The 14,846-nt window shown below is 40.6% G+C and overlaps 1 protein-coding gene across 1 annotated transcript in view; it reads left to right on the plus strand.

Moving 5' to 3' along the window:
- Window positions 1-903: 903 nt before the first annotated feature.
- The window catches only part of CPT1C (carnitine palmitoyltransferase 1C), a 42,369-nt gene continuing 28,426 nt past the window's right edge, over window positions 904-14,846 (plus strand). Inside the window, exons 1-4 of the mRNA XM_007424140.3 lie at window positions 904-1,166; window positions 5,080-5,249; window positions 7,501-7,579; window positions 8,765-8,896. The gene's annotated coding sequence lies outside the window, so the exon portion shown is untranslated. The remainder of the gene's footprint in view (window positions 1,167-5,079; window positions 5,250-7,500; window positions 7,580-8,764; window positions 8,897-14,846) is intronic.

Here is a 14,846-nt window from a genome sequence, read left to right on the forward strand (position 1 = left end):
AGTTCTAATAAATAGGGAAAAGCAACTTCATGTCCCCCCAGTACAGCAGCTATGAAGACCTTGGAAAAGATATTAAAATGCCATGATGTATCTATGCCTGCAAAGATCAGAATCGAGCAAGCCATGGTATTCCCTGTGACGCACTATGGAAGTGAAAGTTGGACTTCAAAGAAATAGGGTAGAAAGACTATTGGCGCCTTTGAACTTTGGTTTGGAGAAGACTCCTGAGAATACCATGGACAGTGGAGAAAACAAACAAATGGTTCATTGAACAAAACAACCCAGAGTTCTCACTTGAGACACAAATGACCAGGCTTAAATTATCCTACTTCATACACATTAGGCAAAGACCTAGATCTCTGGAAAAGGCTGTAATGCTGGGAAAGGTGGAAGGAAAGAGAAGAGGACAACCTGCAGCAAGGTGGATGGACTCAGTTACAGTGGCGATGGGGGTACCATTGGAAGACTTGAAAGAACAGGTTAGGGATAAATTGTCATGGAGAAAATCTATCTATGTGGATGCTAAGCGTCGATACTGACATGACAGCATATAATCAATCAATCAGTCAATCAGCGACTTCATGCATGTAGAGAGAAGGATGGAAGCGTGGGAATCCAGGGATTGGCTTCAGACAAGAGCAGTGTAAGAATTAGACATCACATCTCGCCGCTGAAGAAATCCGGGAATCCAGATGCCCATTTCTAAGCGCCCTCCACTTCGCCCCGGGAGGTCTCCAGAGCCTGACGCAGCAGTGTAGCAATACAGGCCAGCCGCTCGGCCGGCCAGCGAGCAATGAAACGGCGCGGGGGATTTCGGGAGAATTGTTGGACCGCCGAACTCGGCGTGGGAAGCCGGGCGATGATGCTGAAGGCCGGAGAGCGAGCAAGTGGCGACGGGCTGAGGGACGCAGGCTGAAGCGGGGGTAGACGACGACACAGGGCGGGCAGGAGAGGGAACCAGGGAAAGGGGAGAGACCGCTGCGGAGGCTGGAAAAGGAAGCGCGGGCAAAGAGGAGGATGGAGAGGAGGAGGAAGAGGAGGATCAAGGAGAAGGGACCCCAGAGGGCGGGCTGGCAGTGACGGAGGCGGTCCCGAGGTTCGGGCATGGCTGGATCCAGAAGTGAGTCGGGTTGCCCTGGAGCGGAGGTCGCCCCCAAGGCGGCACGGTGAGTACTGCCCAGGACGCCTCGGCGATTCCCGGGAGGGGGCTGGTCGACTGGGCCTAGGAGGTCCGTGGGGGAAGAGGAGCAGGGAACAGGCACGTGCGGGCGTTCTGGGTCCCGGGGAAAAGGGGCTGAGCCAAGAGCCGGGGATGCTGCGTCCTGCAAGAGGACACGAGCGCATTGCATCTACAGCAAGAAGGAGGGAGGGCTGCTGGGCGGTGAGGTGGGTGGGAATCTTATGGAGTAGGGGTCAGGAGAGTCTGGCTTTCTGGGTTCCTTAAGAAGGAGAGGGGAGCCTATTGGGAGCAGGTGGGTGACGCATCTCCCGGCTGCCCTGAGACCGAGATGTTTTCTCTTGGGATCTGATGGCAGCACCCTATTCTGACTTTTTGGGGGGTGGGGGAGGGATGGTCCCAATGGGCTGTTGTCCAGGATTTGCGACTAGAACAGGGATATAGCCGCTTGGCCAGTCTAGAGACAAGGGATGGGGGTGCCAAGTGTGTTGGAGGGGTGAGTGGCTGATCCCCCTCACTGCTTCCTCAGGGCCTAATTACATTGGGTACTGTTTGTGGACAGGTCTGGGCCACTGCTGAGGAAGGACGAGGGGGGGATCACTGCTCTGTTGACATAAAAATCATGGTGGGGGGAGAAAAGAGAGAGGTGGGAAGAAGAGGTGGCTAAGTGGTTCTATTAAGTAGCTGTTAACTTTTGGTATTATGTCTCTTTTATGTTTCTGCTTATCTTCTTACTACATCAGAAGAGATTTTTTGGGGGGGGGTGTCTGGCCAAAAGGCCTAGAAGGGGAGTAGAGCAACTTTTCCTATACCACTCCTCCACAACCATATCTCATTCGGCAGTGATCCTTCAGATAGGATAAAGAAGTCTGTAATGGCTATTTTACATAACTGACTCTTTAGTAAATCCCCAAGGCAAGAACTGGGGGCACATGATGAAGACCCTTGCAGAAATTAATTTGACTTGGGTCTATTCAATGCCTGGATGGGAAACGCTAGGAGTATTTCAAGATGAGGTGATCATTATGCATTTGCTTCCTGACTCATTGAAGGATTTTTATGCAGGGTGATCCTGACATGTCATCTTTTGTCATCTCTTTTCCTCCCCCATTTTCTTACTGCTTTGCTTTCATATGTAGTGAGAGCCACTTTGGTGTAGTGCTGAAGGTATTGGCCTAGAAACCAGGAGCCTGTGAGTTCTAGGCCTCCCTTAGTGTCAGGCCTAGCCTAAGGAACTCCAAGAGACAATGCCAATTCAGTCCAGCTATGTTTATTAGCTACAACCTCTAGCAAGAATCTTCCCAGTCTAAAACCCCAGTTCCCAAAGTCCTCCAGTGACAACAGTGTGAATTCCTCAGGGAGGTGCCAGTCTCATCCTCTTGTTCCTCCCACGCGGTTCTGGTGAGCTAAGAAAATGTTTATCTCCCTGAGATAAACCTTCATAATTCCATTCCATCACACTTAGGCATGAAAGCCCGCTGGGTGACTTTGGACCAGTCACTCTCTATCAGCCCAACCCACTTCACAGGGTGGTTGTTGTGGGGAAAATAGGAGGAGGAAGGAGTATTAGGTATGTTCACCACCTTGAGTTATATATAAAAAGGGAAGGATAAAAATATAATAATAGTAATAATAATTTCTTCACACAAAAAATCCTTGAGGAGAGATGGAGAAGAAGAATAGCCACACAGTGTCTTGTAGCAATAGAGTTAAGCACTGTCAGTTTGGAAACATAGCTGAGAACTCCATATTTGTCTTTGAGAAGTCTAGGATGGAAGAGCAATAAATCTAATCATATGTAATTGACAGGTGTCAATAAAACTGTCTACAAGGATGGTGGTGATAGTTTTTACATCTCTGCTCCTCATAACACATGTTTTTACTATTTTGATTGTGTGAGAATAAGAAAGTTGGGGTGTACCCTAGGATTATATCTTTTTGTTCTGCATTAAATAATGCAGCCTTGCACATACCTCAGTAAAAGTTACTAGCCCACAAAATGTTGACTAACTCACCTGCTTATAAAAACTTAACTTTCAATTTTTTCTGGTCCATTACTGGGAAAGAGAACCCCAAGTCTTCTTATGTGGTTTATAAATATTTCTGTTGGATGATGTGTAGGCATACAATACTGGATGGGGTGACATCCACTCTCAGATTTTGTTTGATTCTCAGCCACAGAAGTTCATTGTATTCACTATCTCATAGCCCAGCAACTTTAAGATGAGTGGACTTCAACTCCCAGAATTCCCTAGCCAGCCAAGGTTGAGAAGCACTGTCTTAGCTGAATCTACTTCACAGGATGGTTGTGGAGAATAATAGGAAGTAGGAATGTTATATACATTGCCTTGAACTTCTGGAGGAAAGATGGGATATAAGTTTAATACATCTTACAAATAACAGCGTAAGGGCCATAACAAAGTTACACTGAAATGCAAGTGAGTCTCCCTACAATTGTAGGAGATTGCAAAGTTTATCAGAGGGTGGTGCTTAACTCTTACTTCATGAACTTTTTTAGTAATTAAAATCAAACAGCTCAATATATTTTCTACTCATAGTTTCCATCAAAGGTTTGTGTTAGTTTTTATGTTCTTTGTAAAAAATCTTTAATACAATGTTATTTATATATATATATATATATATATATTCCACTCATAGGGAAAAATATGGAAAAATTGAGAGTGGCCAGTGGGAATAGAATAAAGACATCCTGTCTATGCTGCTCCTCCAATCAAATTTATATTATCTCGTGGCTACTTTTCTTTTTCTTTTTTAATGTGATAATGTGATATACTTAACTTCCAGTGTAACGTGATTTATTCCTTCCTTATTTCAGGCAAAGAATTATTTCTAAGCCTGTGTTGTTTCTGTGGAGACCAGCAGTGTGCTACACCAACGAAGTTCTGAAAGAATAGGTCTAAAAAATGCTTTCTGATGCCTGTTAGATGCTATATGCTTATGTATCTTTATTGCTGCATATCTCATTCCTATAACATTCATAATTCTAAGTTCTGGCAAATGTTTTAGGACAATTAGCAAAGTCCTAATTAAGATGCGTAGACCTGTGCCACTTAATCCATCTGAACTGATTACAACAGTACATGACAGATCAGAGCAGGCCAGTTAAGTTAGAATGGGCAGGGAATTATCTGCAAAGTGTTTGAGGAACTACACCATGGAAATTAGGTACCAAACTGACAAACATTGAGATCAAGAAACTAAAGAAATGAGGTGCTTTAAGCTTTCAGACAGATTTAAGGCACCTAAAACAGTGAAACTGAAAAAATTGAAAAACCCTGCTCTCTAAATTTAAAAAGAACAAAACATAAAAATTGGTCTCACTTTTGCAATATCATTGACTCAAGCACAGAAAATATTATTGTACTAAAATAATATAACTTTTAATTATGTATTTCTGATTTTAGTTTGTTGTAAGCTGCCCAGAGTCCCCCGTTGTGGGGAGATGGGCGGGGACATGTCTGTTAAATAACAAAAATAAAAATAGTGCAGACCCTGGGCTGCCAAAAGACTTCTTGCCCCTCTCTTAGAGAGATTTCTAACAAGCTTAATCGAGATATTACAACTCAAGAATTCTAATTAATGGGTGACTATAGAGGATGTGTTAGTAATCCTGAGCAGGAGTCTGAAAGCAGTGAATATTCCACTGAATAACACTGAGCATTTGAAGTAAGGGAATATAAGTAGAGTAAGGCAATGTTTAAGCCATTACTGCATATTTTGGGGTTGATGGGGAATAGTTTGAAGTATTGCAGCATTCCTATATTTTGGAGGGCAGTTTGTTGCCTTCCGTTGCTTCATCCAGCCCATGTTTTTATCCTGTATATCCCAAGGGGTTCCATATCTACCCTTTCTCCCTTCTTTTCTCTTCTTTCCATGTATAGGGTGTGTGTGTTGAGTAGGTATACCAGCCAAAACATCGGTTGTATTAGGAGAAACAGGTCCAACCTGTTTTAAAGTGGGAAGGGATTTGACAGAAAAGTCTGCAAGCTCATTCCCCGGAGGAGGCTTTGGGTTTTTCATCTGCACTGAAGACATCCAGTCCTCCGTAGAGGTAGGAATAAGAAGTTAAACCTAAGGAAATAGAGGGGATGAAATAGAAATGATAATGCTGAAGAAGGACATTGAGAATGCTGATGGAATGATTTCTCTTGAATTAATAGTCTACCAGTATGTATGAAGAGGGATGGAGAAGTAGTCTTCCCCAGTCTTGTGCCCTCCAAAATTGCTGGGTGGGTGATCAGAATTGCAATTCAGTACATCTGGAAGGTACCAACTTGGAGAAGGTGGCCAAATGATTTGGTGACTGGAGTAAATGGAGCTGCAATTTCAAATAGGGTTGACATCTAGGAGGGACTAGAGAAGGGAATTGGCCTATTTGAAATTTGCAGAAGGGTGAGAGGGTAAAAGGTATGTGGGAGGGACTGGGATCTCCTGGTTCACTGAAAAATTTATATTATTAAATTAATATTGTGCTGCATATTTTGGGGTTAAAGCGGTTAATGGGAGATAGGTAGCTGCAAGAGGAGAGAGAAAGATGATTTTTGACTTCTTGGATGAAGAATGGAGTGTGAAAAGGCCCTGATAGTTTGACTCCACAGTTCAGGACTTGTGAGTCTAGCTCACCTTTTCCCTGCCATTGCCTGATTTCCTTTCCAATTTGATCTAGTTTTCTTTTAGAAATGTGCTCCATCTTCTAGCTAAGAAAATAGAATCTGTAAGTGGGAGGAGGGTGTCTCCAAGGAAGTACACCTCCTGATTTCCAGTAGATATTTTTAGGGAGGCTTTAAAGTTTGCAATACTTGTTTATTCATTCCACAGTAAACAAAGATGAAATAACAGTGGACTGTGTCCCTTTGGGAGAGAAAGAGTGGATCTTTTGCACTCAGTGTAAACCTTGCCCTAACCCAAAGATGCAGGTCCCAGTGCTGCATACAGTCCCTGAAAGTGTTAGATGTGGCCCCCAGAGGTCTTCAAAAATGGTTATGATACTGTAATGTTTAATATGATAGAAGAGGAAAATAATTAGATTAATTATTAATTAAATGTACATGTGAAAGAAATGTAATCAAATTTAGCTTTTGTCCTGACCCTGCTTACCATCTGAGTAATAATGAGTGCAAATGGCCCCCAATGGGCCATTTAAAGGTCCAGCATGCTTCTTGCCTCAGAAAAAGGTGTATATTTCTGCTCTAACCAATTAACATAGTTTCTTTTCCAGAAAAATGACATTTTTAGTTTTAGTACATTTCCTTTATGAGATAGGGCAGAGGTGAGATCTAGTTTACAGATGAGGATTACAAGGACACGGTCCTAAGCTGGATCTAGAGTCTGTCACTGCTGGTGGGAATTTCATTCCTGGTGTATGAATAGCATTACACTAACATACTTCTTTAAACTTTAAGGAGTTCCTAGAAATAGTCTATTCTGTTGTTCAGGATTTGCAGGGGAGGGAAGCTACAGGTATTTTCTGTCCTGAAGTCAAGCACTGAATATGACTACAGGACTATTTTCATTTTGTTTTTGGTATCTAATTCTTCTAGTGATTCAGCACTCTTTTAGGAACAAAATATGAATCATGTTGGACCACAGATAATGTTTCTAATGACTAGAAGGAGGGTCTATTATTCCTGTCTCCATCTTTATCTAAATTCCTTTTAGTTCTGTTTCCCTTCTCTTCTTGCAAATTTTTTTTAAAAGGATAGTAGTAGGATAGTGCAGACCAAACTGACAAATTAGAACTGCTTTGTTGTTGCAAGTTTAATATTAGTGATTCTTCAAGTTTCATATATACATATAAGACAGCAATTTTCTGATTGCATTGGTAATTAAGAATTATGTTAATGTAATGGAAAATAGATGATGCAGACTTTGGAAGAATGTTAGATTAGATGAGTCTAGAAGGTAGGATTCTTAGGGTTCTTTAAAGACAGATAATATTGGATCCCCTATTAGGGTTGTTGTAAAAATTACTATTAGAGAATACATGTGAAGCACTTTGAAGGCTTAAAAGCACAATACAAAGCATAAATAGTTTAGTTAGTTCACTGGAGCTGAAGGAAGAGGAAGTTAGGTGTTTTTGTTTGGAATATCCTGTTTGAGTAGGTAGGGCTGTGAGCTATGAAGCTTCTACATTCTGCCTCTACTAATGTTTTCCTGGTGTTACTCTTCTGTTTCAAAACACACCCTCCTCCTTATTGTTGATGACAGTAGATGCCCTGAGGCCTAGTCAGGAGCTAGTAAAATCTTGCACATGGCTTGACATTTCACCTATATTTAAGCTCTTCTCCTTCTCATTGCTATAGAAGAAGATACATACTGGCTGAGGAAGTATGGAGTTGAAGTCCGATACAGTGGCTGAATTTTCATGATACATTTAAGCAGGTCAGTTAAAGATGCAGTGGCTGTATTTGTACAACATGGTAAGCTTGCTTAGTCGTCTTGTGTTGTTGCAAGTAATCAGGTGTGAATCCAACTCACATCTTTATGATTCGATGTATTGTGCAGATCCAGTTATCTAACTAGGTTAATTCCATAACCAAATTAAGTGTGTTTACAAAAATTAATGTATAGATAGTATTGAGCTGGATGTAACAGTGGACTGGTCCAGTATAAAGCAGATTCCTGTAGTGGGGGAGGCAACTTTTTGTAGGCTGAGTGCCACACATTTTTTGTTTCTTTTTTGAGGCTGCCAATGGCCACAGTGGACAAGACAGTGAAAATTAACGTACCCATTTGGAAAGCTTCAGAGTGCAGAAGGCTAAGTCAGTGTGTGTGTGTAGGTGTGTGTGACTTAGCTTAATTTTTAGGTAACATTATGGCCTTATGTCTTCCTTTAAGTGATTCAAATTAAATTGCCTTGACCTAGTATAGAGATAGGAAGCAACGAGGTGAGTCATGTGCTTTATAATATATTTTGTATTGCTTGAATGAAGGAATGCAGAGGCGTGGGAGGTGGTTCCGAACAGTTTTATCCAGTTTTATCTTCATTTAGAAGAAATATTGGGTAGCGATGGTGAAAGTATATAGGCTTTCATATCATACTTCCAGAGCTCTTGGAAGCAGTGGGTGTGCAGATGAATCTGGCTATTGGCACAAAATAGTTGCCCACCGCAGCCATAAGACTTTTCAAGTGCGAGCTACATATCCTTGGAAAGACAAGGCAACTTGCTACAGCAGGAAAGGACTCCTTAGTTCTCTGGCTCAGGGTGGGCAACCTTTGGGTAGCTGGAATTTACCTTACATTTGTAGGGGGTGGGGGTTTGCTACCATAAGCAAATTGGTTTGAGGCAAGTTATACACACGGGCAGGAAGTATTGTTCATTCTTCCACAGGCAGATCTTGTATATGAAGCCTAATTTAAGGGCAGGAAACCAAACCATATATTTTCAGCAATTATGGCTGAAGGCGAGTTCTGGAAAAAAACAAAAAGGAATTGGGGCTTTTATGGGACCGTGTGGCCTCAGATTGTCCATCCCTAAGTGAGAAAACTCTTTTACTGAAAGATCCCCTTTTAAAAATGTGGTCCTGTAAATTACTCCATTTGTTTCTCATTTGCATAACATGCAGTGTATACTATTGGCATAAAGGAACTGGCCCAGAAGAAGAAAGAAGCACTAGGTGGAAAGATTCTGCTGGACCCAGGAGAAAGAATCAGTGGATTGTAACCCATCCTGGGTTGACTGTAACCCACCCAGCCAGGTATTTTGGTCTCTATGATCTGTTGTTAAGAAAATAATTAATTGTGGTCTTCCTTTGCTGGATACCTCTGCTATAAATTCTGCCTGTTGACATTGCAACTTGACACCAGGATAAAGTCTTTTTAAGGTGCAGAGAAAAACAACTGGCAATCAGAAATAAAAATGAAACAGGCCTATGTCCATTCTTCCTCCAAACAGCAAGGCAGTAGGGGACTTCTATTTATTTGATTTGTTATATGACTGATTACCAAGGTTGGTAAATAATGGATCAGTTTTGTTTATGTTTCTTTTCTCCTCTTGCCAAATCGCACTCCAAACATTTTACTACATAATCCAGAGCATTGAAATAATATAAACACATGCTTAAAAGCAAAAACTCAGGTTCATCCCATCAACCCAGTTCAAGAAGAAACCGGAACCACAAATTGCTTGAGGCACTTCAGCACTAGTTGTTTGTGGACAGCACCCCAAATAAAATATGTAATTATTTGCTACCTTCTACTGGCCAAACATCAGCTAGCCAATGATGCCAAAATTCAAGAAAGTTTCACTTGGACATATAGAAGGCAGGAGGATCTATTCTCTAAGGGAACTATGGAAAGATTTAGATTGGATTGACAGAGATGTTGTTTCCAACGATTCAAACTGACATGGTCCTACATTTATACATCTTCAAACTGAGTGATGATGTGTGTATACAAACAGCACAGCCTAAAGTTATGATATTCTTCATTCAAAAGTATATTTACTTTCCCCCAGATTTGTTCACTGACAAATGTCTCTAGTTAGTCTAGTTTTTATATAGGTTGTTTACAGCATATGCACTTGGCCATGCCTAACAAGAAGTAGCTTCTAGTATCTTTTATTTAGGTCTGGCTCCTGGAATGATTGAATGTTCCTATAGTAAGCTTGTTTCTTACCAAGATGCCATGAAACCCCTACATCTGTATGCTGCGGCACCCTGGGGTACTGCAGCAAATTCACAGGGGCACCATGGGGTATTTTCAATTTTTCAGGGAAATACAGTGATACTCAACATCTGTTGGACACCACACAGTGTGGATACTAGCCTAGTATCACTGTGGCCGTGGCACACAGTTTGGAAACCATGAGTGCAGTGAAAAAATTACTGAGACACTAAGGATGCCATGAACTGAGAACATTTGGGCATCTCTGCCTTATATTCATAAAACAATTGGCTTATGTGATGAAATATATTTCAGACCTCTAGGCTCACTATCCAGAGATGAAAGTTACTGCTAAGCATGAAGTCCTTTAAGACTGAGATGGGCATCATGTGGCCTTTCAGTTACTGTTGAACTCCAGTTCCCATCAGCCTTAGATAATGGCCAGTTTTGAAGAATGATGGGAATTCTCTTCAACAGTATCTAGGGGGGCATACATTATTCACTTCTAAAATTGGTAAGATGAAGATTTTTGCTAATAAGTTTTGGAGCCTGAATTCAATTCATTTTGCTTTGAACTTATTTGATTTCCCTGGGAAGGATTGGAATAAAAAGTTGCTGAGATTCTTTAGAAATTGATTTCTCCCTTCCACTGCTGATTCAAGTAGGAGCTGCACCAGCTACTTGTAGGAAGAAATGGATAGGCCATGTATTTGCTAAGCCAAACAGTTTATTTTGTTCATGCCCAGTTTGAGCACTTCTAGCAGAAGCAGCACATTTTACACATGACAATATGCAATTTCCTATGCTGAAAGTTTCTTGGGGGAAGTTGGGGAAAGATGATCTGGAAAAGCCAGATGTTACAGACATGCATACAGGTATCATGTTATAGGTTGGATTCTATACTTGCAATGGTTCTTATATATAAAAGCCTTCTGCAAACCAATCAATCTTCTTTCTCAGCCTGTAGTATGAGGATTGATGGAATTCTGATTTACAATGATTCAAAGAAAGAAAAAAAACCTATGTTTTGTTCTATATATATAGAAATGGGAACATTTGTTCTATATTTTTGGAAGCTAGTTGTTGAACTCTGGTGTATTTGCTGCAAAGGAGAATCATAGAGATTGAGGGTGTGGTATTAAGCAATACGTCTGGGCTGCTTTTACACTATTCAGTTTTCAAGGATGACTGCTGTTCTAAATCAGAATGCTAGCTTTTTTCACAAGCCACATGTTAAAGGAGATAGCCTGCTTTGGACCAGCAAGTTTTGCAAAGGAAGCCACTCTATTAGCAGGTTTGGACAGTGATGGCTGGCTCCTCTGCAGTCTGCATTTTCAGTTTTGCTGTCATGATGCTAATCAGAATGACAGTTGAAAGTGCTCTCTGTGTGCATGGAGGATTCTCCTCTACCAGCATTCTTTCCATAAATCCACACAAGTCTGTGATTTAGAAGTAGAGAAAGTTTTATTGGTAGTTCTCTAGGTGATTTCTAATACATCAGCTAAGATTGTTGACTCCCAATTTTAACAGCAAAAACTGACATTCTCTTTATCCTCTATTTTAAACTGAAGTGAAAAAAGTTTGAGAAATTACAAGTTAACTTTTACTTGGAATGATGAGGGTTTTTTTTAGTTCTTATATTGAAAACAAATTTAATATGGCTTTAAATTCTAAATATACTAATTTTGCCTTAGACTTTAGCTAATGGATCTTGGGGTTCTAGCAAAACAGAACCAGATCTGATTTACTCCATTCCCCCTTTATGGAATCAAACAACCCACCAACATTGTCTAAAGGAAGTTTTGAATTCTAATCCTGTAGAAGGCTAGCAGTGCAAAAATACATATGTTTATGCAGATGTCTTACTGATTCAGTAGGGTTTACTCCCAGATGTAGATTTTTTTTTTCACCCATAAAAATGGCTTTTTAATGATCTGAAAATTAAAAGGGAAAAGTACAGGAAACCAGGTGTAGGATTTGGATTGAAGCTTTAATAGTTCACATAACAAAGTCAATGAACTCATACTGATTTCAATGGGAAGTGAGTTCAGTTCTAAGACTGTGGCCTGACTCAATGACTAATGCAATCCACAGAAGTATCCTGCAAGGGATGGAGAAGACAGACAGATACCATGAAGCAAATGTATTTGTCTACCTATTTCTTCTCCACCACCCTAGATTCCAGACCCTGCAGCAGTTATTTTTAAATCTGCTGGTGCTGCAGGCTGAGTCCAAGGCAACAATATTTGCTGGATGGGAAAAAAGAATCCAGTTTCTTTCTTTATATACCAGCCCAGCTGCATCCGGCTCTTGGCAAGCAGTGTACAGTAGAAGTTAACCAATTAACACCCCCACTCTTAAGTATTGAAAATGTTCACAACTGCTGAGGTGCTGCTGCTTCAGGAGAGGAAGCTATCAATTTATGCAAGAAAACATCATGTTGGACCTAAGGACGAGCCAGATGATTTTAATCAGTTATATAGTACTTGATGCTCATTTCAATAACCTGAAGTAGATCATACTGCTATTCCATATAGGAAATAGAATAGTAAATAGAGAAAGAACTCTGGGACATCCTTGGTTAAGGAGAGATTTGAATGGCTGTATTACACCATGGCTGGTACTCACTTCTTCCTAAATCATAATATGGTTTATTTGGTTTGGGCTTAGCAAGTTTGAGAATCCAACCCATTGTGCCTTAGTTAAGAAAATCATAGCTTAGCAGAATGAATGGACTAGTGCCTGCTTCTCCAAGGGACCTTGGATATATAGAAACACTCCCTCAACTACCCTGAGCAACTTCTGAAGAAAAAGGAAAAACTGGTCTGCCATGGGGCTACTACTAAACGCATGAAATGCAGAAACATTTCTTTTGTGGAAGGAAGGCATGCAAGGGTCTTTTGCCCTACTTGGGAAACTCCACATCTTTTTGGAACTCCAAGTGTGGGGATATACTTCTCACTTGTGATTACACAGCTGAACACTGGAGCATGACAAAGTTGCACAAAGCTCTTTTCCTTTAGGTAAGGAATCTAGGGCAGAGAGCATCAACTTTTGCCTATTTGGACTTTAGCCAGAACAGTTTGGTCCACACCCTGTTGCTTAAGAAAGAAACGGTATATTGTTAACAGTTGTTTCATATCATTGTTGCTTGTAGTTCACTTGATCCTACCTTCTCCAGATGCTTTCTCCAGGGGTTATTTTATAAGTCTCATGACTTTCATAATCCGTGTTGCAATGTAGCTGATAAGGAGGTTTGCAAATCTTAGGAAGGGTGAATTCTTCTATCCCCAAATTAGTGTGCTCAATTGGCACTAGTATCTATCAAGCTTATATGCCATTTTAAACTTTTGCTCAGATTTTGATAATTTCCTCTTGCCACATTATCACTGGGTTCGTACAGTCTACTAGACTAGAATAAAATAGGATCGAGTACTTTGTGGTTGAGTGTTTTATAGAAACCTGAGCATTGTCTTAATCAAGATGGATAAATCACATACTGTATTACATCATAATATCAGTTGTTTGGGCATAGCGTGTTATGTGAACACTGTACAGCCTTGTGTTTTATTAAGCCAGGTTTAGAGTTTAGTGTGTGATGTGAACATAGCAAAGTATCATAGCGAGAAACTGCTGTGCTTATTCAGCTCACAGATCACAGAAACCTTTTATTTAATAGGGTCTAGAGGTAGAAAGGTTCTGGAGAGGTTGGATGCCAACCCAGAGCTCAAGACAGAGTAAAGTAGAAAAAGAGTGGGAAGGAGATGGAAACCAAGGTTGCTGATGCTTGGTTCAGTGTACTAAATATGGAATCATCAACCTCTGTATTGCTTTTTCCACATGCAATTTTAATTCCCTCTTACTATTGTTATGTTAGCTTTGAAGTGAAAGTCCTTTCAGCATGGTTGAAATGATTTGCTTTATTCACTATAAGAATTTTTGCTAGCTTGCCGTTTTATTCAAGTGTTAGAGAATCTTATCCATTTATCATATATATTGGGCTTGTGTTCTAAGAAATCTGGACAATCACTAGACAGCAACAACGTTTTCTGTTTGTTTTTTTGATGGCATATAATGTGTTTATAGAGAAATCCAAATCTGGACCCCCTAAGTGGTGAAGCAAAGAATTAAACTACCTCCAAAAATAGCTCTCCAAGCAGAAATAACTGCTTGCACCATGTTAAAGGTAACTTATATAGTAGTTTGGGTCCAAGCTGTGAAATAGGTAGTCCTGTTGAAATCTCAGTGCAAATCCCTTGATCATCAAATACGTTCCACCATTAAGAAGTCCTTGATTTAAATCTCAGTCCTTGATTAATGTTTTAGGTAGCTTTAGGCAATCCACTATTTCTCAGCCCTCCTTCACATATCTCATCTGCAGTATGGGAATAACAATTCTGGCCTATCATACAGAGTTGTTTATTATATTGATTATCTAGGAGATCTGAAAGCAACCACAGAAGCTAGCAGTGAAAATACTGCAGTCACCTGAATCTCCAGGGGTGCTTAGTGGTAGTAGGGGTGTGGATCTATTTAATTAAATAAGAGGCTTCTAGAGGAATTGCCTCATATTTCTGTATCTGAGGCAGGGCATTGTGACAGTCCCTCCAGCGCATCCCAGTTGCTTTTGCTCAGAGTGCAGGGATCTTTATGGTTCCTTTTGATGTTACCTCAGGAGCGTCACCAGACAAAATGGTGGGAAGCAATGGAGAAAGGAGTGGCAAACAGGGAAATGTTTTGTCCATCTTACTTAACTTTAAACAAAAACCAAAGTTAAATCTAAATTAATATTTTGCCTATTATAGTAGCAAAACATCTAATAAAAACTGAGCATTATGTCTTTGTGTTGTGTGTCATAACCTTTCCCTTGCAACCACTGTCCCTTAACTCAATAACACTGTAGTCCTCACTATAATCAGTTCTCATTCTAGTCTACATCCAGAGCTATGACATGTGGCACACTGGTTGGTTTGAATAACGGCTGGAGGTGGACGGGGCTCCAAGATGCTGACCAGCATTCTACAGTATTTGCCCGATACGTTG

The sequence above is a fragment of the Python bivittatus genome, unplaced genomic scaffold (genome assembly GCF_059951505.1).
Source record: "Python bivittatus isolate LINGU-HERP-01145 unplaced genomic scaffold, Pbiv_v1 ctg000410_np1212, whole genome shotgun sequence".
NCBI lineage: Eukaryota > Metazoa > Chordata > Lepidosauria > Squamata > Pythonidae > Python > Python bivittatus.